The sequence below is a fragment of the Pezoporus occidentalis genome, unplaced genomic scaffold (genome assembly GCF_034315485.1).
Source record: "Pezoporus occidentalis ecotype Australia unplaced genomic scaffold, CSIRO_AGI_Poc_V1 ctg19, whole genome shotgun sequence".
NCBI classification, from domain to species: domain Eukaryota; kingdom Metazoa; phylum Chordata; class Aves; order Psittaciformes; family Psittacidae; genus Pezoporus; species Pezoporus occidentalis.
The window spans coordinates 12,935,001-12,950,216 of NW_026913748.1; the positions used below are offsets into that span (position 1 = coordinate 12,935,001).

Consider the following 15,216-nt stretch of genomic DNA (forward strand, 5'->3'; position numbering starts at 1 on the left):
AGGCTCTTCTGGGTTTTTTTCCTCCTCTTTTCTTTTGGCATGGCTGGGAAATGGCGATAATCCTGGGAGCCCTTTTCACCTTCCCCAGCCGCACGGGAAAGAAGGAACGTTGCAGTCAGGGTGCCACAGCTGGTAGCGGTGGAGAGCCGGGTCCCTGCAGCGGGGAGGATTGTTTGAATGACCCTGGCTGAAAAGCGTGTGCTGTGGAAGGAGGTTTGCATCCCCTCGAAAATTTCTCAGTGTGCCTGGGTAAAATGTACACAATTGGAAGAGAAGTCGATTTCCCTCACTTTCCCAGAAGGAAGCTGGGCTTTCTCTCTGTCCTCTAAGTAACAAATGAAAGATCAGAGTGACTTGTAACCAAATTGCCTGCAAAAAGGCCTCTTTCTTTAATAAATGCCAAAATGAATAATTCTCCAAGGGACTTAGTTTATTCTTTTCTTATTTTTTTCTTATTTTTTCTTATTTTTTTTTTAAGTGTTGTACACTTAAAAGTGTTGTACAGCGTTATTTGATGTTCTTCAATATTTTTTGTATGCAACTCAACTTGCCTTTGTCGTGAACTGTAGCCGGACCGTGGTTGTTTAGTATCTCATCTGCAGGGATAACAGAAACTTCACGTTTTTTTCAAAAGCACTTTCCTCCTTTAGCTCTGAAGCTTGCAGGAAATATAAGCAAGGAGAGGTGATAAGCAGGCATGTGTTAATACTGTCTCATTACGTAGGCCTGGCGGAAGTTCTCTCTGTAATACAGAGCTAGCAATAAGGTACAGATGCATGATCCTTTTCCTAAAGCAATAACAGTAGAAACTAGGTTGATCTTCTCAGTTACTAATTCATGTTAATCTCATGGTACCACAGATTCCCTTTTTGGGGGGTAGATAAATCTAGGTTTTTAAAAAACTAACCCTGATAGGTGGTGTAGGAGAGAGTTTGATGTAGTATTTTTCATGTTTGTATACCAAATGTTGTTTGAATATTGACAATGCTGCTGCGGCTTCAGTTTAAAAAACAGTTTTTAGACCATTTCCACCACATGGTTAGTAACAAAAACTCTGCATGGCTTGTCAGCTATTCCACTCGCCCATATGTTTTTCCACTCCCTAAGCAGAGTGATTTAGCTCAGAGATGCTACTGAAGAAAGTCTCTTGCAACAAAAGGAGCTATTGTTTCTTGTATGTGCCTCTTGATGAGTTGGTGAGGTGCTTAATACAATGAGCTTTAAATCAATCTGCTTAAAAAAAAATAAAGCTATAAAGAGGAAATGTACATGTGAGAGATGTATTGAGTATGCCAGTTTTCAAATAACTGTGACATAGGACTTTTGCTTCTCTTCGTATTGGTAGGAGGTTATGAAATTGAAGCTCAGGTAGGTGGCTGTACATTGTCGGGTGATTAACAGAAACAATCTCCTGCTCTTTGCTGTGGTCCTGATGTCTCTGTGCAAGAGCACTGTAAAACCTCCAAGTTTCAGTTTCTACTGGAAGCCGCCTATGAACGTGAGTCTATTTTATCTGGGAAGGAGGTATAGAGCTTCAGAGAAATCCCACGTGCGGACTTCACAGTAATATGGCTTTCCATAAAAGCCTAATATTAAATGGGATCTAATGTATTATTTCAGATTGGCATTAATTGCCATTCCTGCTTGCTCTTCTGCCAAATTCTGGTTGCCAACCTATTTTGGTTTTCCTCAGTTTTGAAGAATAAATTTCAATTTGTCCGTGTTAAAAATCTATATGAGAAAGTGCAAACTTTCACATTACTGCTTTGTGTAATATGATGGCATTTGTAGTACTGTACAGGGGTTTGAATAACCAGGTTTTTGCTAGGCACAGAAAGCATTTGAGAGTCTTGTCAAATGGTTTTGACATGTTTTTCACCTCCTATAAACTTGCTGGACTCCTATTGTTGAAGTAGATTATTGTCCCCAAGTAATTAACTTGATTGAAACACACTTTTCAGATCTCATTCCCTGTTTGCCTTCTGTATTGGGATCAAAGACAACTTCACTAAGTAACTTGGTGAGATCAGTAAAAATGTCTGAAGGTAATTTGGGTTCAGCTGAGTGCCGGGAACTCCTCCACCTCCACTGCTCGCTCTTTCTCCTCTGCAGCCAGAAACCTCGTGTAAAGATCTGACCCATGTAAACTCTTGCTTATTCAAGAACCCAGACTGTCCTGGTGCTTGTGCACCCTTACATGAGGGTTTTGTCTTTGGATATGGATTTGCAGAACTGGTTTTCAAAAATAAAAACCTCTGTAAATAGTCACAGATTGCTGCCTTCGAGGCCTGTTTTGCCTTACTGCAGCTGTGGGAGTAGCAAAATGAGCAGGATTAAGCCTTTGACTCCAGTGTGAGTCTGTGTTAAAAGTGTGCTCACAGCCTTGACTCTGCATATGCAGCTTCCCTGAGTAACCGTGGCATGATGCGTGTGCCAAATCCCACTGCCAGTGGGGCAGTGACTGTGCAAGAGCTCTTGGTTCTTAGATGGAAGGGTAGGACCTGGAAAGCCTGAAGATACAACTGACATTATCAAAAGAGCTCTTGCTCCAAATCCTTTCCTTAGTTGATCATAGTTGCCTTTAAAGTCCTCAAATTCTGGGCATTTGGAGATGAGCACAGTTTACCAGCAAGCTATTTCTATTAGTGTCCTTCAAATTTCAGGTCATTAGTGGTTGAGGGTAGTCAAACTCTCTGCTCTCCTCTCTGACAAAGCTGAATAATGGTCTGTCAGTCAGATGGTAAACGGCTGGATCTTGAACTACAAAGTGGTTGGAATAGGAATGAGATCGTCATTAGAGTCACTAATGGCTAATGTGTCTAATTTACCTGTAGTATAATGGCTTGTCATCCTCTGAGGTGGTTAATATTATTGCACCCTAATTGTTTTTACAGATTGCTTTTTCTTTCTTTCTTTCTTTTTTTTTAAAGGTGTAGAGCTGCTTAAATTATTTAGGCAAAAATGTTGTTGTTTGTTGTTAGTGAAGTAGTAGGGCAAAGGTGGATCTTTTCATCTGCCTTAAAAGCTTCACACAGTCGCAAATCCCAAGTGCCATATGTTTATCTGACACTTCTGCTTCATTTGCTGCCCCGGGTAGATCCTCCTTTAGGGAGTGAGTATGCTTGTGTGGGGCAGTGGGCTTTTGACTGTCAGGACTCCCACTGAAAGGGTTTGAGGGTGATTGGTGACTAGTGATTTCGGTTAGAGGTTCTCCAGGAATAGATGGGACGATCTTGTCAGCAAGGCAACAGAAAGGCTACCTTTGAAATTCAGATTGTGTTCGCGCTTCTGCTGCAGCATTTTTGCGTGATACTGAAAGGTCACCCAGGGCTTCTTCTGGGGGTGGCTTGATTGAAATGATGGCAGGTGTCTCCTGTGAACACACTGTTTGTGACCTGCCTCCAGTCCAGAGCATCTGCCACAACTGAGCTCTGCTTCCCATCTGCTGTCCCCTCTGTCCCTAGTGTCAAACCGGCCACACTTATCTTGGCAGGTGGCTTCTCTACTTTCTTTTTCAGGTTTGATTTCTTGTCCATTTTCCAGGGACAGAGAGGAGAAGCTACTTTCCTGAAATTGCTCAACAGGGTCAGTGACTCAACTGGATGTGCTGGACTGTGGTGCTTGCAGTGTGGATGTGGACACACTGCATGAAGCCTCTTCTACTGCCAGCTTTCATGTGTCTTGCAAGAATAAGGTTCTGTCATTGCTACGTGCCATGCTGGAGGGGGTCTTCCTACTGTAACTGTCTCTGCCAGCTGCTCTCTGCCAGCTGTTAATGTCTGTAGCTAGAGTGCAATCACAACAGGCACCAAAGAGCACCCCCTTGTGCAAATAATTCTTCTTTCTACATTGTATTAACACAGAACTAGAATTCCAAATCACTTCCCTGTCTGTTAAGACGAATGCTCTTGCCAAGTCAGCAAGACTTTCTTTAGTTCAAATGGCTTTTATTTCCTTCTCTTTTGATGTGAGCATTGCAAATTAGAATCCCTACTGCAGTATTTCAAGGAAAATCTGAGATGAAACTTCACATTGCTTAGGTTGGCTAGATAAGAGTTTTGCCCTACTTGGACAATTTTGTCAGATACTCACTTATCCCTGCTTCTTTCACTGAGACATGTGAAGTGTGGAGTCAGGATTAGAGCTGGGAGATGTTATATTAGATTAGTTCTACCTCTGTGGCCCATGGAGCCCTGTCCTGAAACCATTGGATATGCTCAAATGTTGTTTGCTGGCAGTGGCCAAATCCAGCTCATTTGCTCTCCTGAGTAGGTGTCACTACTGCCTGGCTGTGCATTTAACTTGATTGTTAATGTTTTGAATGAATTTTTTTTTGGTTGGTTTTGCTTCATTAGGGACAACCAGGTATTTGTAATTTGTAGTTACTTGGCATCTCCAGCTGAGATGGGAAGTTTCTTTGGTGAAGAGGTACAATTTGAAGATCAGGTTAAAGGTGAAAGGAAAATGGTCTTATTCAATTTTATCATTTGCAGGCTGTGATGAAAAAAGCAAGCTGTAGAGAGATCTGGCTCCATATCTTCAAGGTCTTTTGATGTCTTTGGATACCTAAATTACATGAGAACAATAAGAATTAGTTATCTGAGTTAGCTCGTGACATCTTTGCACATGAGGGCTGTGGTGACAAGATAGGAATTGACTTAAATTCTGGAGATCCAGCTTATGATATCCTCTTTCATTGTCCCTAAATAGTGTTTTCTTACAGACTTCGCTTCCGGCTTCACAAAACAAACAGTTGAGATCCCTATTTCTAGTACGTGCTCTTGCAAAGTTTTGGATTGCTGCTTTACTTTGAAAGTGTAAAATCTCCAGTGCTGCAGCATTTATGGGAGGGTGGAGCTAACTCCCCAAGGCTTTTTTTTCTGTTAGCTGGGAGCATCTGAAGGCCCAGGGCCAGGCACTGGGGAACAGGAGGAACAGAAACTTCACTGGAATTTATGTTACCTGACAAGAGCCCCAAAAGTCTGGTATGTACATACAGAGACACCACTGGATGTATGTATTTTCACATCTGTGATTTCCCTTTTTCTGCCTTATAGCGGGTGGAATGGGCCCTGAAGTATACATACAATATAGTAATTGGTGATTTCTTCCTCTACTTGCAATTTTCATCTTCAGTGCAGCCAAGAGTATTGCTCCAATTTGATGTGTGTTCAATGACATATATAAAAAGACCTATTTTTGAGCCTAGTTCCTACTAAATGCATGGAAAATGAATTGTCTTAATCCCCTCAGAATTTATCCTCACACAGTGAGGTTAAACCTCACTGAACTGAGGAGGGTGTTTGGACTGCAGTCTTCTGTTCCAGTTTTCTAAGCACCAAAAAGTACTTAATTTTTATTCTTTGTATATAAAGCTTTTTATGCATGTATTTTCCAAAATACAAGAAAAGTTCTCCGAATGTTAAATCATTTTAACATAGCTGCATGCAGGTAAATTCATACTGAAGTACATTAATCCATATTATGAAGTATTTGCATGCCTCGGTGGAGGTTCAGGTTTTGTCATGTCATGATTTCCACATATGCAAGACCACAGACAATTCTTCTCTCAGGTCTTGGAATGTAAACTGATAGATAAAGAGAGGGTGGGGTGGCACATGGCACTGATAAGTCCCTTAACCCTAACAAAGTCTTTATCAGGTAATTATTACAGAAGCTCTGACCTTCATGAAGAATCAGCTTGTTGCCTTGACCTTAGTGGTATCTGAAATTTTTAACAGGGTGAATTACACTGTAGAGAACAACATCCTGTCTTTAACCAGGATTCTGGAGGTTATTTTCCCACTGCTATGTTCAGGAACAAGGTGAAGGGTGTGAAATTAGATTGTTATAAAACATTTTATGGCCAGCAGAGTGATGGTGGTTGTTGTATTAAATAAACAATAAGCAATTTTGACTTCTCCTCTTCCATCTGCCTGGAAAATGCCCTCCTGAATATCTTGGCTTACAGATTATCTTTTCAAGTGGAGCTGTAGTTACACTGAGGCTTTCAAAGGTGCTGGGAACAGCTGAATAGAAATGGCTGACATTTTTGTCTTCCATGTTTGCTGTGAGCATCATCTCATTTCCTGAACAACCATTTCATTTATCTCTTTTTTTTTTCTCTCTCTCTCTTTTTTTCCTCCCTCCAACTCTTCTCAGTCAACTCCCATTCTCAAGCTGCTTGGTGTCCTCCTCAGCTTTCAGGAGAGCCCCAGACCCTTTGGATGGCGCCTTTTCTAATTATCCAGTCAGCATTCACAGCAGTGATATAAAGAACTTGTGTGAAATTATTTACTCCTTTATCTCTCTCCCCTACTGAGTTGCCAGTCACCTACTTCAGAGCCCTGCAGCTCCCACTGATGCTCAGGGCATCTGTCCTTTTCCATCCTTGACATGCCTATTGTTGACTATCAGGCTTTTCAGGTAAACCCGTGAACTTTACCTTGATGTAGTAGCAAGATAAAGTCTCTACTTACCAGGTTGCCTTTGCTCTGAGGATGCACAGCCAGCTTTAATTTAAAAGCTGCTATATAGCTTGCCGATATTTTAGGGAGTGCTAGGAAAACAGCTCAGCTATTTTGCTCTGCCTATTTCTGGAATGCCTGAAGTGACCATTGATGTAATAGAGGAGCAACGGCTTTGTATTTCCTGTCAATGATGAAAGACAAATAAACAAAATATATATATTTAATTTTTTTCCCAGTGAAAAGAATTTAATGTTTTTCTGTGTGCTCTGTCTTGACCAAATGTCAGCTCTGGTAATTCTGTTTCTCCTGCCTTAGTGCTTGGAGATTCCAAAGTGTACAGTGCTCTTGTGCTGTTGGTCCTGTGGTGCGCTATGTCCCAGCACAGGGCGATGAAGTATCTGCTGCTATAGGGGATGCTCAGAAGTACGACAAGAATTGAGATAACCAGGCTAAAAAGCACTCAAATAGGCAATGAGGAGGTGATGCTTAATCCAAGGTTCATTGACGCCTGCCTCTCACAATAAAAGTTGGTAAGACTTAGCCTGAATGGCAAATGGAATGAAGACTCTCCAGTTAGTTAGCAATGTTTGAATCTTTTGACTGTTAGGGGAGACTCGATTCTATTCCCTAGGTACTTTTATACAGCTAAGGAAAAAGACTTGTAAAGGAAGTTAGGGAAATTTTGTCTCCATGACTAGTTATCTCTTGTAACTAAACTTTGGGTCTTGGTCACCATTGAAATCACTGTGGAATTCTGTGAATATTTGCCAGTCTGTACATAAATTATCACTGATATGGTGCCTTAAGCTTGTGGAGAGATATTCTGTGCCCTGGAGGATTTTCAGTCCAGTGTGTAGTGAATTTATTCCAGCTATGCAGATTAGGAGTTTTGATTAATGGAGTGGGTTTTCCCTCTGTGACTACAATTTTTAATGTGAAGAAAGTGGGCTGTTTGCTAGCAACAGGCTTCCTGAATGTTCTCGGAAAGAATGATCCAAATACTTGTGCTGAGGTTTTGGTAGGTACTGGTCCTTCTTGCTACTGGTGCCTGGAGGTACCAACTTTCTACTTGTAAAGTGCTTAATGCTTTTGTGTAGTTTCTTGTCTTCTTTCTGTGGTTTCCTCTGAAGCACTAATCTGTTTAAAAGATAATAGAATATCTCTTTATTCCATATGTAGTATTCATCTGAGAAATGAACCCCTGTTCCAGGATGGCGACTTGCAGTTTTGTTTTCCCTAATAAGTTGCAGTGTTAGCAACTCTGACATTCTGGTCCTTTTTCTAAATATTGATAAACTTTTAATTACCAATGGGTAAATATTTTCATGACATTTTGTGCTCTTACATTTGTCACACATCTTCCCCAGAATTTAAACGATGGTATATTACCATTTGTAATAGGTTGTATGCTGTCTGGCTCAGTATTTAAAAGCACTCATATGAAATCAGGCATGTGCCTTTGCAGGCAAAAACATACGCAAGGATTAACCAGAACCAAAGAATGAATCTTCAGCTGCTGATGAAATTCACATTCTCTACTTTTGATCATACTTTTTATTCCTCAGGCTAAGTGACTGTTTGCTATATCCATTGTCCTTTTCCTTTATCTGCTGTTCTTTGTTCCCTAAGTCCCATCTGGGGAGTAAGAAAACATCCATCATAGAGCTTGTGTACGGTTTGCTGCCATAGCCCGGCTCAGCTGCCTGGTACATGCATTTTCCTACCTCCCCCAGATCAGTCTAGCGTGTTCGGTCTCTGTCAGCTCTCACCTGCAAGGTAATGCTACTGGTCAGAAGTGCATGCCTCAGCTTCATGCCATTACGTTGCATTCACTGGTGGCCTCCAAGCAGCAGTGCTCCCTAATGCCTCGTATGATCCCTCACATGGTGTTGTGCTTTGGGCCCTACAACATTGCCCTGTGCCTGCGACCCACTGGCCCCACAGCACAGGGATCTTTTGGTCCCATACACAGTTGCCCCATGGCAGCACTTCCATGTAATTCTCAGGTGCTCCTCAAGACTTCTGCTGTAGTCATGGGAGTCAGAGGGGGAGAGGGTATTTGGTGAGTAGCAACTCAGAGCACAGTGAGAGCTGCATGTGTGGAATGGGAGGAAATTAAGAGCTGAAGAAAAGCAAAGAAGAGAAAGGAGGTATTGGGCTAGCTGGGGAGATGAACATAAGTATTTGTTATTCTTTCTCCTTGAAGCATCTTTTCAGCTGGTCTTCATGTTCTTTTATGGTGAATCTGGCCCATGGGAGTCATTGACTTAGTGTGCTCAGTCTCCAGGTCATGGAAAAGCTTGGTGGGAGCAAAAAAGCTGGAAGCCCCAGGAAAGGTGGGAGGTGCAAGATCTGTTTGCTCTATTACTAGACTGTTGCAGTGAGTGCTTCATTAGACATCCCTAGGTACTTGGAAGCATAACATTTAAGCTGTAATCTTTAGATTGCTTGTTTATGGATGATTTACTGCCATCCACTCAGGCAACATGAGGTTCTTATTTTTCCGAGTGAGATGCAGACTCCTGCATTGTGCCATTTGTAGTTAATGACACTGTAAAAAGCATGATAATAAAGCCATATAGGGTATGGCCATAATATGGGATAAAAATGAGATGCAGTATTCATGAAGCAATAGTGGGTGACTGCTGTTGGGTCAGATGAGAATGGGAATGATGGGGAGAAGTCTCTTACTACAGCTTGCTTAAAGATCAATTGTAACCATGCACACACAAACATGTGCAGGGCTCCTTGCCTCTCCTGGCCTCCCTCTGATTGGTGCTCTAGGGGGCACATAATAACAGAGCAACTCGTACAGTTGTTAACCATGAAGACATGCAAACAGTGAGCAGACACAGAGGGTTGTGAAGTGGGAAAAGTGTTGGCTTGTTTCTTTCCCCATCTTTTAAGCACATGAATGGGTAAGAGCAGAGCTGTGAGATCAGTGAAGTGGTGCAGTTCTGAAGCACAGAGGATGCTTCTGTGTTACATTATGTAGGATTCTTTGCAATGAGTGCTACTGTCTGGCACGGGTTAAGACTTCCCATTTTTTTTTTTTTTCCCAAATGATTGTTGCACATGGGAAGTCCGGGTTAGTATGTGTATGTGTGTTTGATGGGTCTGATGAGGACAGCTGCTTCTACAGTACGAGAGTGAACTATCAAGATTGGAGTTCATGCCAATGCTTGAATAAGCCAGTGTAGGCAAATTTATAACTAGAGAGCTTGCATCAGTGGACAACTGTGTGTTTCAGTGTGATCCAGATGTGTCTACAGAGCAGCAGGATTTTTGAAAGAGTCAGAACAAAGAAAGTTTTGAAAGGCAAGTGAACAAGTACAGAGAATCTTCCACTAAACTAAGTTGCGTCTTGGGCAGGAAAAAGAGGGGTAAAAATGCCTTTCTAGCAAGGAGGGGGAAAAAAAACAACACAGAAGGATCTGTGAAGTGCATAGGAAGATTCTGGGCCATGCCAGAGCAGTTGATTGCAGCCCAGGTTGAGTGAAAAATATCTGAAAGAAATATGTGCCTTAGTTATGTGGTGTTTAAAATTTATCACTGTGAGGGGCTTAATTCAAGAGTATTGGGAGACCTGTTGCGAAGGGCCAGGCTCTGGAAATGTGAGACTCAGCAGTGCAGGGCATACCCATCAGTGAAATTTCACCTGGGTTGGTGATGGTTACTCCTCTCCTAGAGCAAAGCAGGAGCAGATGCTGAGCTATGTATACTTGTGGTTAGGGGCAGTTAAGATGACTTGGGGAATGCTATGAAGTCTGCTATTGCCCACCCTTCTCGTAGTTGTGCCAGCTCCTGCAATTAAGTGAACGTGTGATAGTTTTAATTTCATGGAATAAAAGTGAAGAAGGTGTTTCCTAGTCCTCATAGCTAAAGTGAAGGGCTTGAAAACATGAATGCCTGCTTGTGCCCCAAAAGGCAAATGAAAATCCACCGTGGGTTGTTGTTTTTCAGATGCCTAATTTTTGTGCCTTAATCATAATTTTTGGGGCCTGACTCATGATTTTTAAATGCTAGGGATTGCTGTAGTGAGAATTGCATATCAGCCTATAATTAGATGTTTTTATTTTTTTAACTAAGGAAACTGCAACAGTGAAGGGAATAGGAGAAACAAAACCAATCTGGGCATTCCTTTTTAGGTCATAGTATTAATTGAACATTTTGTCTTGGCACCCAGCAAGCATCTAGTGCAAACACACTTGCTGAGCCTTATGGACAGCTGCTGAATGTCTCCAGGGTTTAGTATACCCAGTTGGACAAAGCATTAAAAATGCACATGAGATATTTATTCTTTCTGTCCCACTCCAGTCATAGCATTTTAATTTTTAAGCATACCCAGAAGGGAACAACAGAGTGTGGAACTTGAGCTAGCTGATCCAAAAATGGTAGCAACAACAAAAAGTAAACCTACCATTAGAGAAATCATGTGTTTTGATAGTTCTGTTTAGACAACAGAACAAGTGAAAACACTTATCTAGTGTGGTTCAGTAAATGCTAATGGGGCCAGCATGTGATAACATGTTTATTTTTGCCTTGGGTCTTTGATGAGTGAACATAGTGTTTTTTCTCATTTTTTTCTAAAAAAAGCCTGGTTTGTGCTTCACTTGTCAAACAGGCCATTGCTAGTGACAGTCTTGTACTAAGAGGGTTGAGATTGTTGTTCTTCCCCATGTAATCTGTGAGAAAATATATCTATCTGTTGGCCTGCGTGGTTATTCTGTCAGTTGGTTGTGTAAGTTTAGTGCAAATTCTGTCTCTGTAGAACAGCAGATCTGCATCACGGAGAAAAGCAAAGTTAACCTCTGCTGGCATGGGGGCAATGGGCTGGTGGGTGTGGGTGAGCCCAGCAGAGTGTGGGCTCTTTTCTCTGTAGGATCACCAGGAACATGTGTGTAGTGTGTTTTCACTTGGAATTATAGGTAAACTTAAGTGAGTATGGGCTTGCTCACGACTGTAGAGCTTAATAAGTTATTTCCCAGATTTGACTTACTCATTTGGTTTCGGGTGGTGTCTTGTGTGACTGTGCAGTCTGTCTTGTGAGACTCTTGCTCCAAACTCTTGGTCCTTTCCATTTAAAGAGCGATAACTTATTTTGCCTTAGAGAAATTACGAAGAAATTCTAAAAGTCCTGAGAAGCAAGTCATTTTCACTGCTGAAATGCCCCCAGTCTATAGGTAATTCTTAAACAGTTTGGTAACTGCTAAAAACAGATTAACTTTCAACAAGTTTAATGTATAAATATCTAGGCTTTGTAATTCCATTAACACCTTTTTGGGTCTAAAGTAAATAAGTTTAATGTATTGAGAGGGAAAATCTCCCAAAATACACTGGCTCTGGACTACGCATTGACCACATAGATGTGATTTAAAAGTATTTTTAAACCAACTTTCTGGCAATATACCTATCTTAAGAAGCACACTTGAAGGACTGAGTAGGTTGAACGATTTATTTGATGAATTTTTACTTAAATTCTCATACTTAGCAGATTTCTTGCCTTAATTCCTTCAAGTACTTTTGCTTGCTGTCTTCAGCACCATCTTTTAAGTGTTGATACTGTAAAAGACCATAAGACTTACAAAAGTTGATTCACAATATAAGTACTTTGAGTACTCTGGGCTCATCCTTCCCCTGTGAGGAAGCTGGTACACTCTCAAATCAGTGCTAACTAACACTTTCTTCTTTGTTTATCAAAGTTATTGAGTGTCTCGATAGCAGACCTGCACTGGTCGACTCATCCATTTACTTTAAACTGAAGCAGTTCATGAAGACTCAAAGTTACTGCCTATAGCCAGCATTGCTGTAATGTCCTCTCTGCTTACCAGATCCTCTTTTGAACACTGGTATTCGTTGCTGGTTTAGTAGCTGTTTGCTGGAGGGATCCCTTGCTGTCCTATGCCTTAATATCTGGACCCTCCCGGTATTGGTAAGGTAAAGAAATGTTACAAGTGTGCTGGTGGGGAAGTACCTTTTAGGGTTTCTGACTTCCTTTTCCTCGTCATGCTCTTGCAGTTGTGGATGCCCCATCCCTGAAAGAGTTCAAGGTCATGGTGGATGGGGCTTTGAGCAACCTGGTCTAGTGGAAGAAGTCCCTGCCCATGACAGAGGAGGTGGAACCAGATGATCTTTAAGATGCTTTCCAACCCAAACCATCCTATGACTCTATGATCCCTCTCTGCATAGAGGCCAGGTGGCAGCTGTGAATGTTGTCCCGTGAGAGCTTACTCACCAGGTGACATTGCAGGCATGCCAGCCCAAGAATAACTTGTGTCCTGGTGTTTCTGAAGCGGATTACCTTAATGCTTTGGATCAACTCCAGAACTACCTCAGCTGTCACCAGCATCTCTTCCCACTTTAAAGAGTAGGTTGTTCTATAAATAGAAGTGTTAGTTAGGCTTCATTTTGTCCCAGTTCCCTCAACTTCTTTTGTCCCTTGTGAGATGTCCATGGAGTGAGAGGCAGCGGGTGCTGATGGAGCAGCCGGCTGTGCTCAGGCAGGGTGCACAGCTCTGCTGACATGGGGCTCATAAATTTGGGTCTTCCTTCCACCCAAGTTTTCACAAAACTTGTGGGATCTTTATTAGACTTGGTACTTTCCCTCTTCAAATGTTGCTGAAGTTAACCAGCAAATTCAGAAGTCTGTGAGGTGGACAGGGTAGGTATGTCAGCCAGAGCCCTCACTTAATCTTTGTATTTAAAATACATCCTTGTGTCCCTGGTGCCCTCACACTTGCTTGCTGACTGCCAGAGCTCTGCTTCGCTGTCTTTCTCAGCCTTTCTGGGGTGGGCCAGCCCCTGCTCGGTGGGAAACAACCTCCTCTTTGTGGCTAAGGGCAGGCAGCCAGACCTCTGTCCTCCTCCTAGCAGGTCTCCCCTGCTGGGAGCCCAGCTCCGACCAAACCATGTATACCACAGCGAGCTGTCAAAGTGGGAGAAGACAAATTCACTTATTCTCAAGGGCAAGAGTGTGCTCTTTCCCGCCTGCAACAAACTATGTACAATGTTCCTTCTCCCCTCCCTGTGCCAGTCTTGACCTGGTTGCTGGGTTAGGGGCCAGATGTCTTCCTGAAGTATTCTTATTCTTACTTAAAAACAGAGTTTTGTATTGGGAAATGTGTCAGAACCCTATTGTCAGATGAAAGAAGGACAATTTAAGAACAGTTCAGCTAGGCAAGATAACCTCAAGAGGTCACAATTAATTAAAACAGCATGGGTTAAATTATAATCTCAGTTAAAATGATCAAGTATCAGATGGAAGCAGATCACTTGACTAAATTGGGGGTCCAGTTTCAATGGCCTATGTGAAGTATAAGAGGCTGTGAAACTGTAATAGGAGAGGGCATTTTCATGCCACAAGAGAGGAGGAATAGGAATCATTTTGTTCTAGAGAGAACTGTTAAACTGGTGAGATTTTGAAGTAGAGTGATGAAATATGTGGAGTACAGCCCACTCACTGCAGCTATCTCTGGTACCTGTCCTACTTAAGAGCTGTGGTAGGGAAAATGTCCATATGGTTAGCAATAAGACAGGAAAACAACATTTGTTGCTCTGTTTTTTTCATTCTGTGATTGCATGTTGCCAACTAGACAATCCACAGAGTCGGCATCTAGTGAACTTTGCTTGCTGAGGTTTAGACTGCCCTCTGGGACATAAACAACTCATGCTTAGGGAGGATGAATTGCAATGGGCAATTCTTTGATTTCCCATATCTAAACTTGGAGTTGGTTATTACGGTTTTGGGGTGAGACTTTAAAACAAAGGCTCTCTTTGTTCTGTCTGGATGCCACTTGTAGCATTTTTGCCGAGATGACCTCTCGCTGTACTGGTAGGGTTGTACACATGGTTGGCATTAAATTGAAGCATAGATAATGTGCATTTAGAAACAGAGACTCAGAGCTGCACTGTGCTAAGGTTATTCAGTTACTCCAGAATTCCTTGGCCACCCGCACTTGGCTAGTTTTGGTTCCAAACTGTGCAACAGCTCTGGGAAGGTGAGGGATTTGTGCGGGCTGACACGGAGCTTTTATACCTCTCACTGTCAAATGCCAGCACCTTCTCCAAACTGGTATCACTGAGGAGGAGGCAGAATGGAAAGTGGATGAAATTCTTTGTCTCTTTGTTCTCTTGCTCTGATTTTCATCTCCTAGCTTCTGCCCCAAATATACTTGCTTGTGAAAATACATCCTTTGGGGATCTGCAGGGCAGATTTGTGAGAAGAGTGCTGCATAAATCAATTGATAATGGACTTTTATTGCAGTGTATAAGAACACAGAAATGTCTTCAGTAGGACAGATTACTAGATGAAGTCCATTTAGTTTCCTATCTCTGTCAAGGGCTGTTACAACCCAGACTGGCTAACTCAGGGGGTCTTAGCGGTTTTGTGATTCCCTTGGGCTAAAATGAGGTGCAACAACACTAAACAATTGATTAAACATTTTAAATTTATGGCAGATGCAACCTGAACTTGCAAAATGTAATGGTAGGCAGCCTGGGTTCTATTGAGATGTTTGTAAGAGAGAGAGTGCACGAGAGAGATACTGTGATGGGCACATGCATTGCTCCCTGGAGTTGTGCCTTTTATAGTCTAGACCCCACCTCTCCATCATAGAATCATAGAATAGTTAGGGTTGGAAAGGACCTTAAGATCATCTAGTTCCAACCCCCTTGAAATGGGCAGAGACACCTCACACTAAACCATGCCACCCAAGGCTCTGTCCAGCCTGGCCTTGAACACTGCCAG

General features: G+C 42.1%; 1 protein-coding gene across 1 annotated transcript in view; it reads left to right on the top strand.

Annotated features, from left to right (window-relative positions):
• ST8SIA1 (ST8 alpha-N-acetyl-neuraminide alpha-2,8-sialyltransferase 1) overlaps positions 1 to 15,216 on the top strand; it is a 121,113-nt gene that overhangs the window by 912 nt on the left and 104,985 nt on the right. The window lies entirely within an intron of this gene.